We start from the raw sequence: 12,316 nt of genomic DNA on the forward strand, positions 1-12,316 counted from the left end.
AATTGTTGCCTAAAATAACATTTTATAAGAAAAAAAATCCTAGCAAAGTTTATTCCAAATGCCAATGCAAGTTGACAGCCTTCCCTCTCTTGTAACTGCTGGTAAAATACATTCCAAGTCTTTTTCTACAAATACCATCTGTAAGATGATTATAATTTATAAACGCTGAGGCTTTGAACCATCTGACATGATCCTTTTTTTTTTAATCTAATAAGTGCTTACAAGATCAGGCTCCATAAATATATATATATATATATATATATATATATATTCTGTGAGGTATGTTATATTGAGTGAGTTGCATATATTAAAAAGCATACACTGGTCTTTAAAAGGAGTGGCAATTTTTTTTTTCATTGATAAAAATATGCAAACAATTTTTTTAAGCACATGGATGTGCCTGGTGAAAAGAATTGTACCTTGCTTACAAAGTTTACAAGTGTAATTGTGTGGTTAGTACTTAGTCTAAACCCCTGACAGTTCTCCCTTTTGTGTTCTGACTTTGGTATGTGTCAAATCTGAGCACGGCAGACAGGTTGCACTTTCCTTTTCTTGCCTAGGTGTGCAGCGACACCTGGTCTATTCTCCCCCCTTTTTTTTTTTTGATGACTTTTTTAGCCTCCCTGTCATATTAAACTGCTCAATGATCCTATGTATTTTTTTTCCTTTCTAGGTTTTGGTAGCCAGAGATGGAAGTGGAAATATAATCCAGCATTTGGGTTTAGGAAGTCAGCAAGACTTTTTTTCCAGGTGTGTAGAATTTTTATATTTGTGTCTGTTTGTTATTTTTAAATAGATGATACATTATGCTTTTGACATATGTGTACTGTTTTGTATTTATTTGCAAAATAATAATAATAAAAAATAGGATTTATTTTAAAATCTTGGTCGTTCAGTAAACACAAAATAAAGTGTTGTATGTTTAATGTATTGCTGTAAAAGTATTTTTTTTCTTTCTGTAGTCTCAGGATTAGCCATTGTCTGAGTATGAGAGGGAAAGGTTGGGGTGGTTGGGGAGGGGGTTTGGTTTGAGGGGAATAAGTAAACAGCCTTCAACAAGTGAACCTTGACAACATAGATTAAGGAGAGCAGTGGAGATCAAACGCAGCTTCTGCTGTGCTGTTGTCAAGAGAAGGATGGCTGCTGGCTCAGGGTTAGCAAGCCTACAAGTTCACTTATGCAGAAATGGGACTATTACAAACATGGCCTTTGTTGCGAGACCAAAGGTGCAGAATTATGACTACAGCTTCACGTATTAAGTGTGAATTTTAACTGAATAGAAAACATCCAAACTTTTCAGCCTCTCCAAATAATTGAAATAAAAAAAATTATAAGTTATGTATTCTACATTTGACTTTAAAAAATAAATTAGAATAATATTCTAAAAATTATACCTGACCTTTTCATTTGTTTATGAGCGTAGAATGAAATTTATTTTATCTTTTAACTTCCATTAGCTTTTTCTTTTTCTTTTTTTTATTTTTTTCTATCCCTGGACAGCTTGCGGGTTTGCAATTATCATCTTTCATTTGTTAACCAGAAAAAAGAAAATCACACAGACCGAATGTGTGATATATATTTTTTAATCAAGGACCTATGGAAAGATGATTTTGAAATGTTTCCATTTTTTATTTCCTGATTAAGCCGTGTCTTTGGCAGAGCACTATATCTACAGTCGCGTACAATGGTTTGGATTAAAAAAAAAAATACAATAAAATGTGATCCATCGGGCATGCTCGTCTGTTACAGTTGTTAACACTTTGTCACAATTTTTTTTTCTGTATTTAAAAAAGCATGATCTGTATTCGTATATATGCAAACATGGCAATTTTATTTGCAAGCATAGATTTAGAGAGACGGCGTGCCATCTTTTCCAGTTTTGCATTTTTTTTCTCCTTCTCATCAAATATGTCATTATATTTTCAGGGTGTGAAAGTGGCACTCTGTATATTTAAACTTTTATAGTTTTTTCTTAACTATGCTTGATATATGAGTGGCTGTCAGTTCGGATCATAGATTTTGTTTATGATAGAAGCTCCTTTAAGTACTTGGGTTGAAGAAACTCATTTAGCCCCCATAATGAAGACTGTTAAGTGTAGAAATTAAGGTTCTAAAAAGCCTTCTTTGCCCTTTGCTCTTTGGCAATAATCTTAAATTACTGAGATTTTACTGTACCTCTAAGCGATGGATTTTTCGAGGGCTGGAGATAAAGGAGTTGGGATTTAGCTCTGTGTTGGCTGAATAAGTAACCATTGCTTGCTTTGTGTTTGCTAGATGGACAAACTGTGGGGTGCTATACAGGTACTCTTTAGCACTTTTTTGTTCTAGTAGCCAAAAGGGAAACCTATAGTCTAAAAAGGAGGATCCGAAATGATACCAGACTTGCTTTCTAAACCTCACCATTGACTTGGGTACAGCCAACACTGGGTTAACAAGAGGCAAGGAAGTCCTTGTAAATCGTGCATTATCTGTCCAAGGTTTGAGACTTCTAGTCGGGCCTGCCATGTGGACAAAAGCTTAAAAAAAATCTTTTCTGCTCACTGGCTCCAATCTGTAGTTGTACTGCACATTTCAAAGTGCAAACCTAAATTATTCTCCCTGAGAAATGTTGTCATGTATGCAGAAGGTGTAAAGGTATTTCTAAACCCCATTTATTGATGTGTTATATTCTGTGTTTTTTTTAACAATTTTTTTCCAATTTTCTTCTTTTTTTTTTTTTACAACGGTTCAATCTGTAATAAAGTTGTAAACTGTTAGCTAAGTGTGAAATGTAATTAAAGGCAAATTGGCACACTTTTGTTAATTTGATGATTTTTTTAATGTTTTTATTTTTTATTTTTTTGCATAGGTGCCATTGTAGACGTTGCAAGGTGTTTAAAAGTTGCAAAGTTCTGTTGCTGATGTCTTTTTCTTGCTGGCTTGCAGTAGGGGGCGCACTTTTCAACCAAATGCAAGGATAATGATAATGATGTCACAAGTGATTTTTGGCTACAGAGAGCTCTAGCACCTCTGATGAATAGACATTGGGTAATGTGGTGTAGGAGTTGTTCGGAGTTAAGGTCGCCAGCTGTGTAACACTGACACAGATCATTTTTTTTTTTAAGGAGAACCCGGTTTGAATTCTGCTGTATACTCCCTGCCACCCTGGGTGTGCCACTTTACCAATGTATTCCAAACTTTAAAAATGGCATCATTGTACAGAAATGTCACACCTCCTATTAACAAAAAAAAAAAAAAAAAAAATATATATATATATATATATATATATGTATATGAAACATTATTAATCATCATCATTATGAATATATCAATATATCATTTTTTGTGTTTCATTGTTTCAATACCAGCAGTTTGCATTTTCTGCCACTGTTGAAATGGTCCCCGCCCCCCTGGCTTCATTATCGTCTTCTATAAATAATCGGGCTGTGAGTTGGTATTGGTGGTTCCGCCAACCCAAGCTATGGAGTTCCCTTACTCCTGCTGCAACAGGGTCCAAGTCCTCCTCTTCTTTTATTGTACAGCTCTGCCTAATATGTTGGTGCTATATAAATCCTGTTTATTATTATGAATTAATATTATTAACATTGTTTTTTCTTTTCAACCATAAAAATGAGACTCCGTCGCACTGGGGTGTAGGATTTGCTGCAGGAACTCCCATGGGACTAAAAAGCTTAATTTGAGATAACATTTGGACAATCTGGCCCTTAATTGCAGACCCTTTATTGTCCACAAATCATTAATTGAGGTTACTTTCAGGGTGAACCTCAAATCCTGACTGATAACGTTAAATGATTTGTAAACCCAATCACTAAAATCTCATACTAGCTTTTGATCTGGATTTAAAATGAGTTTTCGCTATCCTAATCTGTAGCTTTCAGGAAAATATTTGTTTGGACACTTGTTGATCAGGGTGACAGCGCTCGGACCCGGTCTCCCAATTGTGCTCCTGTGTTGTCACTCCATCACGGGCTTCCAATAAGGATTAGAAGTGGTCATTTGGCACACATTACACAGCCATGGATGGAAACCCCACCCAGAGATAAACTATGAATTCATTGCTGGAGTTCATGTAGGCAGGAAGCAGCTAGAAAAAGGCTGCAGAGGATCAGTCTTACTGATAGGTGAGAAGGAATAAAAAGAATTGTAAAAGAGAGTATTTTATTTATATATATATATATATATATATATATATATATATATATATATATAAAACCATACATTAATGACATTTGCTATAGCACCTTGTATGATAAACAACCACATTGTTATAAAAAAAAAAAAAAAAATACATATATATTTAAAAAAAATTTTTTTCCAGTAGCCCCAGTTTATTTTAGTGCATGGTGTTTGTAAGGAAGGTAAAAAGTAAAATATGCCGCATTTAAACATATCACAGGAACATGCAGCATGCCTCAGGAAATAAAAAATAAAATAAACTTTTGCTGCTTTGAAAACAAATGCCTATGGATGTTAAAATGCATGTCAATGTGAGTGCAGTTTTTGACTTTTGCTCTTGAGCCATCCTTTTGGTCAGTGAAGCCATTTGTTGCAATGAATAGCAGAGGGTGTGGCCAAGCTTGACTTTCAGATAAGTCAAAATTTGCATAGAACATAGACGTTGGATTAAGGCTTTGTGGGCAGCACTCTGTCCAAGTCTCACAAATAAATAAAAGTTGAGCCTGGAGTCCATCCCTGGTCAGCAAAGTTGCTGTGACGTTTAGGTATCAGACTGTTACGTTTTTTTGCAGGAGAAGTCAGGATTTTTTTTTTTACCAGCTAGCAATACTTCTGAATCTATTGTTTGTTTTTAACACTGTCACACTTCTGGTAGCACTCTTGCCTTTGCAACGCTAGGTCCCAGGTTCTTGGCCAGGACACTATCTGCATGGAGTTTGTAGGTTCTCCCCGTGTCAGCGTGGGTTTCCTCCGGGTACTCTGGTTTCCGCCCACATCCCAAAAACATGCAGTATGGTTAATTGCCTTCCCCTCAAAAATTGACCTTGGACTACAAAAATGACATATGACTATAGTAGGGACATTAGATTGTGAGCTCCTTTGAGGGACAGTTAGTGACACGACTATCGACTTTGTACAGCGCTATGATGATGGCGCTATATAAATACTGTGTAATAATAATAATATGCACAACACATGTTTGTCACAGCACAGCTTATGTGCTCTGCATTGCTGTGAATGCTGCACGCTTTTTCTTTTTGTTTGTTTTCACTCTTAAGGCTAGCTCATTGAGACAATGGCCCTGATTTAAAGCTCACCAAGGCTGGAGAGGATACACTTTCATCAGTGAACCTGGGCCATCCAGCAAACCTAGAATGTCTTTCTTAAAAGTCATTTGCTATTTCCTAGCAAGTGTTTTCAGTCCTGGATCAGATCCATTCCAGGTTTGCTGGATCACCCAGCTTCACTGATGAAAGTGTATTCTCTCCAGCCTTGGAGACCTTTAATAAATCAGGCCTTATGTGACCCAGCCCTAACCCCCAGCGGTAATCCTGAGTGTAACTCGGGGTAGATTTAACTTGCAATAAGTGTTAATCCTGAGTCACACTCGGGGACGCTTTAAGCTAAGAAAAACCCCACTTACCTTGCTCCCTTGTCGTCCCCCATCGTCCTTCTGGTCCCCGCAGGTCCTGGAGACACGTGTTCTTCCTCCAGTCTCCAGGCATGAAGTGAAGAGCGGAGATGTACGGGGTTGGATTCAATACAAAATAGCTGTATTGAGTCCAATACAAAGAAATCTTCATATTATATATTTATAATTATATATGCTACTGTACAGTTATACTACATGTTTTACTTTTTTAATAGATTTTTTTAGGTTTATTATTAAATTAATTAAATATATTATTTTGGAGTTATGCCTAAGAATTATAGCCTACAATGTAAAATAAATTTCCATGCAAAGGAAATCGTAAATGCTTTTTGCATGGAAATTTGGACAGAATTAGACCGCTAGGGTGGTTAAGGTAACCTAGTAAACACCCCTGCCACACCCTCATTTTGCCTGCCGTAAAATGAATATGCAAAAAATTATTCATTAAACTGACGATTGCTTTTTTTCTAGGGAAAAAAAAAAGAGGGAACTTTGCTTCCTTTATATTTTCTTTTCTGAATAACAAATGGAATCATTTAGAGTCTGGATGAAGGTTGAGTGCAGAAGAGCACTTATTATTACTTATATATTAAATAATCTTTTTTTATGGTTGTGTTTATATCCACCCAAAAAGGGGAGGAAAGAGGGACAGTCCTTCCGAATTAGGTACAGTCAAAAGATATGCAATTTTGTTGATGTTAAACCTACATTGCTGGAATATTTGACAGGTGAATATGGGTGTCACTTCTCAGAATCACCTGTGAGATAACCGGGGGGTTCTATAACTGAATTCCACACATGTGCTGTTACTTGGAAGTCTGGAAACCTACACTGTTAGGTGTTGAATTTCTGGGAGCTGTCTAATAATATTATGAAAACTTGTGCAAACTGAAAACATGACAATGATGACACTTCACATATTTGTTCCAATGCAGTTTGCTGTTTACAAACTGTACAATTTTGTTATTTTCTAGGATAAATAATTATAAATATAGTAGCGCATGGTAGAATAAAATATAGTAAACTAATAAATAAAATATTTACCCTCTTCACCCCCCTTCCCTTCTATTTAATTGATATAAAAAACGCAGTATTGGCGTGCAACATGCAGAAATACAGAGTAAAGGTTTGTCACACTGCGGCAATGCACATGCAATGGTGCAAAGACGCTTTCTGTAAAAGTGCAGTTAAAGAAACTTTCCTATTTCTATTACTGCATGTCATTGATTGCAAAGTTTTTGGTGGACAGTATTCTCTGCTCCCCCAAGCCTCAGATAGTAGAGCATGACCATCCATCTCATATGAAAACACTGATGTACAAACACATAGGTCCCTCAATCGGGAATGACTGCTGTGCATTTCTATGGAGGAAAGCACAGCGAGATTTCACTTGCTCATCCTCCCCTATCCACTGAACACAGTAGCTCTGTGTATATGGCACTTCATCATTTCCAGCCACAATCTGACATCATCAAATGTATGTACGAGGCTTATGTTGATCCTCCATTATGGGAGAATACAAGGAAATTATTTGGCTTTGGTAGTTATTATTAAACAGTATTTACATAGCGCCAACATATTACACAGCGCTGTACATTAAACAGAGGTTGCATACAGAGACACAGGAGGAGGAGAGGACTCTGCCCAGGAGAGCTTACAATCTAAGATTTATGGGGTTTTAGCCTTCTGTCTCTATCCTGTATGTAGGATCACCAGCACATGTGATTGATGGAGGTGTCATTTTTGGGTGAAGACGAAAAAGGTGCATACAGGTGTCTTGTTTATATGAATGCTTTTTTTTTCTTGAAGAAAAAATATTGTTTGAGTGTGTCTATAATAGCTGGTGTTACTAATTGTGATTGTTGTGTCACACAATTGAAGGCGAGGTAGTTATGTTCTGTAAATTGGTAATTGAAGCCTGGGATTATGCAACATCTGTGGAGGAGCTATGGCGGGTAATCATGTTATGGCAGGTGTTAGAAATGAGGAAGGAAATGTGTCCATGAGATGGGTGACAGAGGAGGTACGAGCGGACGACGACCATTTCTCCTGGCTAAGCATACAGCTAACCCGCTTTGTACCGGTCGTCTTCCTTGGAGGATTGTGGCTTTGTGCTTCCTGTACATAGTTTGATGTCAACTGTAATGTTTTACTGTCTTCTGATTGCCATACACAAAGGCCAAAAATTATATTGTAATATTCATTTTATTTACAGTCACAACTCTGTTTATAAATGCCACCTATTTTAATAAACTGAGATGTAAACTGAATGTTTTTGTGCTGCAAAAAATAGTTTAGAAAAAAGGAACTTTGTGAGATTTTAAAAAATGAAGCTGGCTGTGATCTTTATACAATCATCCTATTATCTTAATCTGGAAAAACTGGTATACAAAAATGGAAAGATTAATAATTGTGGAGATAGGTATTTAATGTTAGCCATACTTTTTGCTTGGAGTATTATTTAGATTGAAAACCTGAATCCATGAAAAAGTTTTTGTTATTGACCATTGATTGATAACAGAGCAGAATGTTGATCAAAAATTGATTAGGCAGGACTTATTTTAGGTCGATTTTTTTTATTTCAATATTAAACATATATCCAATAAGGGGATGGTACATTCAATTTTTTAGTAGTCAATCAGAAAGGTGCAATATATTTGTTGATCATAATGTCATTAGAAAATATCATGACTTCTTTCACTAAATACCTTTCTTGGATAAGGTCACCTGATTCTCCAGATGATTAGCTTACATGAGTTTATCCAGTGCTGACATTGTCCATAGTCATGTCACTAACTGTTCCTCAGAGCTCACAATCTAATGTCTCTTCCATAGTCATTATTATGGTGTAAATCCCATTTGGAAGAAAGCCAATTAACCTACTGGTTTGCTTTTGGGATGTGGGAGGAACACCTCACAAACACAAGGAGAACATAAAAACCATTGGCATTGACCCCATGTAGTTTTGTATTTGGCAATTTTGACCCCCTGGTCGGTCCCAGTATTAGTGCAGCTGAAGGGTAAAGGGGGAAATGGTTGAAGCAATTAAGCTTCCCAAACAAAGTATTGTCCAGTTTCCTTCAAACAAGTCCTAAATCTAACAGAGAAATTTTGGAATAATTGGGGGAAAAAAACATTACAATTACTTAATGTATGCTGGATATAAATAAGTCTATAACATAATTAAAGAGTAACTCCGAGCAGTTAAGAAATGACTATAATTGTCCCCTAATTTCTAAAGTATGATCTAGGGCTGGGGTATGAGCCATTCTAGGGTATGGGCAATACACTGGGTGTGATGACCACTAACCTCATAGAAAAAAAGATTACCACTCGGCACAAAAAAAGCCCACCCAAGGATAAAAAGGACAGATCCAAGACATCACTGAACCAGGCTGAAAACTTCTGCACTAAAGGCATGCATGTTTTTTGTTAAATAATCTTTTTTTGGGAACCTCAGGGGAGAGCAGAGGTCTATTTAGAAATGCTGAAGTTTTGCTCTAAAAACATAAGATCCTCATGTCAAAAATATCTTTCTGTCTCCCCCTCAGTCAGATTCTTCCAGTTTATTTGTGTGTATTTTTTTGCTGCTGCTAATTATTAAATTCAAATGATTTATCCTTGGGCCTTGTAGCGTTTCCTATTTCCCCTCGTATATCTTTTTTTTTTTTTTCTGGAAGCAGCGCTGTTTATTCATTAATTAGTAAATCCAGCCTATTAACACATCTCTGAAATAAAACGGTCACATTTCCCTAGGCACCGGAGAAAACGCGCCGCAGCGTTATGCGACCGGACAAGGCCTGCCATTCGCTTGAAAGCGGGAAGCTGAGAGTGCCAGAGCCTATTAGCGCAGATTAAAGGACGAGCTCGTTGGCGGCGGGACGTGTGAAAAGAAATCAGCTGCATTTTAATTGAGATGCACGCTAATCAAAATGCAGAAATAAACATTTTCATCTCATAGACGAGAAGAAATTTGTCCTGACAACAATCAAAATATTGGTGAAGATGAGGCTTTGGGGCAAGTTTTTTTTTTTTTGTAATGGCCAGTGCATTCTGATAAAAGCTGCGTCGCCTTCGTAAGTAGGAAATTCAGATTTGTTTTATGCATTTGACACTGAACATCCTTATTTACTGCGATTTTGAGTGTATTTAAAGGAAAAGTAATAAATTGCCTTTTTAGAGCCCCCCTCCATTCTCTCCAACGCGTTAATACTCCTTTTTGCTGGGTTTCCCCATTCTTGTGTTGGAGCCATTGACCTACACCCAACCTTATTAGTTGGTTTCAGCATCTGGAGATTTCAACAGAGATAGTACTTTTTAAGACATGCACCAAATGCCTATAGCTAGTTAAAAGTTTTTTTTTCACTTCGCCCAGTCAGATTAAAGTGATTGTCTCTTGAAAGCCCATCCTGACCCATTTTGACTTACCGTGGCCATATTCTTCCTATTGCTCTCCGTTATTGAACTCTCGCTAAAAACCATTTGGCTTTTCGGTATGGTGGTGCATGTGGCCTAATCACATGATGCAGCACTTGTGTATAAGCGGTCAATAACCAGACAATAAATCGAGTTGAACACTGTCACTTTAGGATGGGGGTGGCAAGGTTATTAATCCTGTGTAAACTCCGATATTAAACCACGTTGAAGTTACATAGAAAATAAGCCCCGGCTAGGTTGGAGGAACAGATATTTGAAGAAGCACAAGGAAGATGGGTAATAATGGGCCGAGGGTAGGCTTTGAAGAGATCCTGTCATTGTGACCTAAACGTGCAAATGGGATATAGGGTTTAATCTCTAGGAAATGGGGTGGGCTGAGTTTTCAGTTTTTGAGTAGTTGAGTGTCCTTCCAGTTTCAGACCTTTCGTTTTTCAGCTAAGGTCTAGATTTAGGACTTAAAGAGGAACTGGACTGATTGGTTGGTGGGAAGCTTCTGCCATAATTAACAAGTATGCCTATAATACTTGGTGTGTGCAGCTACCCTGCAGAGATGACAGGTCCAGGACCTGTCATTGCCACATCAGAGGAAGCTGCCATCTTTGGTGGAGACTCCACAGCGCACTTCCAGGAGAACAGTGATCCTCTCCCGCCGTTGGATGATATAACTCCTGCCTATGCAAAGGAGTTACATTATCCCCGGTGGCTGACTGCACCCCTGCGCGTGCTCTACACTACATGGCGCGTGGGCTGTACAGTAAAGCTAAAAGAAAAAGCCACCAGGAACCATTCAGTATCTTGTTTGCCAATTGGCTCTACCATCTGATGTCTTTTTTTTGTTTGTTTTTTTAGTTTAGGTCTGATTGAATTCCTACAAAATGATGGATATTTTTGAACTGTGTATATAAAGTTTATTTAACGTGAGCCTATTTTCTCCCGAGCAACTTGTACATGACGACTGTTGATGCGGGGTAAGTTAAAATATTTCCGAGCGCTCTTGCGAAGATTTGTACATTACACCATTTATTTATTTTCTTCTGGCTTCTCCCCTTCCTCCAGCCTGGGGTTCTCTGTCCATAATTTCAACTACATTAGGTCTAATGTCCTGAATAGCGATGTTAAACTTCACGCAACCATGTTTGATGTTCTCTCTGACAGGAAAACCAGCAAGTGGAACAAAAAAAATGGCAGTGGTATTGATACATCCCACCACCTTCTCAATCCAACTGAGCTCTGCGTTGTAAGGAAAGCTTTTCAGCCTTCTGCCCCCCAGGCTGTAAAAATTATACCGTGACTGCCGGGTGTTCGGTGGCCATCAGAATAGAAAAATATTGTTCTGTTTCTACCTAGAGATGTATTCATTGCATTTAATTTGTGAGTGACCAGAAGTCAATATCATGCTTACATGGGGTTTATTCCTGGGGAACAGAATGTGAGTTTTATGCGTTGGCCGGCAGTTAGACAATATCGGTAATTGTTGCCAAATTTGTGATTTTCCACCTAGTCTATCTTTTAATCATTTATTTGGCTTAAAGTAAACCTGTGATTAACCTTAGCAATGCAAAATGAGCAGAAGGGGATGTTACTTTTTATCAACAGCTATAGGCACCTGAAGTTGTATGATAAAGTAGATCCAATCACCAAAATCTTCTTTTATGTTATGTTAATGCCTTTAAAAAAGTAATCAATCTGCAGCTTATTTGATCACTTTCTGCTATAAGGTGACAACGCTCTGTGGCTGCTCTGATTGCTCTTTTTTGTTGCTTGTTGTTTCAACAAATGTAGGCAAAGTTTACCTTTGTCACCTTAAAGTAAATCATCCTTAGATCTGCCCCTACAGGGTACGTGAAATGAAGGTGGCTAAAAAGACACTACAGGAGATCTGAACAATGAGCTGCAAAAAAGCATATTAAAAAAAAAAATTGAAAGTTTAGGGAACTCTTGATGCACATATAGAAACAGGATTGAAATCATTTTAACTATATAATTGTTACAACCAGTTTAATGATGCATGCAAACACTATGAGCCTGATTTATTAAAGCTCTCCAAGGCTGGAGAGGATAAACTTTCATCTGTGAAGCTGGGTGATCCAGCTAACTTCCATGTAAGTGGGTAAGTCAAACCACCTTGAGTGGTCAAAGGGCTTCTAAAAGTGAAGAATTAATTTCTCTGTTGGCAAAACCAATGGGGATACATTGGCCAATGGGAATGGGGGCCAATGGGAATACAATTAGGGGTACCAGCTTTTCTGGGAAAAAAATACCAGTCTTTCA

General features: G+C 37.5%; 1 protein-coding gene across 3 annotated transcripts in view; it reads left to right on the top strand.

Annotated features, from left to right (window-relative positions):
• Positions 1 to 12,316, top strand: part of FOXP1 (forkhead box P1) — a 500,704-nt gene that overhangs the window by 3,351 nt on the left and 485,037 nt on the right. For all 3 annotated transcript variants that reach the window (XM_072420741.1, XM_072420743.1, XM_072420746.1), the window contains exon 2: positions 674 to 750. The gene's annotated coding sequence lies outside the window, so the exon portion shown is untranslated. The remainder of the gene's footprint in view (positions 1 to 673; positions 751 to 12,316) is intronic.

The sequence above is a fragment of the Pyxicephalus adspersus genome, chromosome 8, assembly GCF_032062135.1.
Source record: "Pyxicephalus adspersus chromosome 8, UCB_Pads_2.0, whole genome shotgun sequence".
NCBI lineage: Eukaryota > Metazoa > Chordata > Amphibia > Anura > Pyxicephalidae > Pyxicephalus > Pyxicephalus adspersus.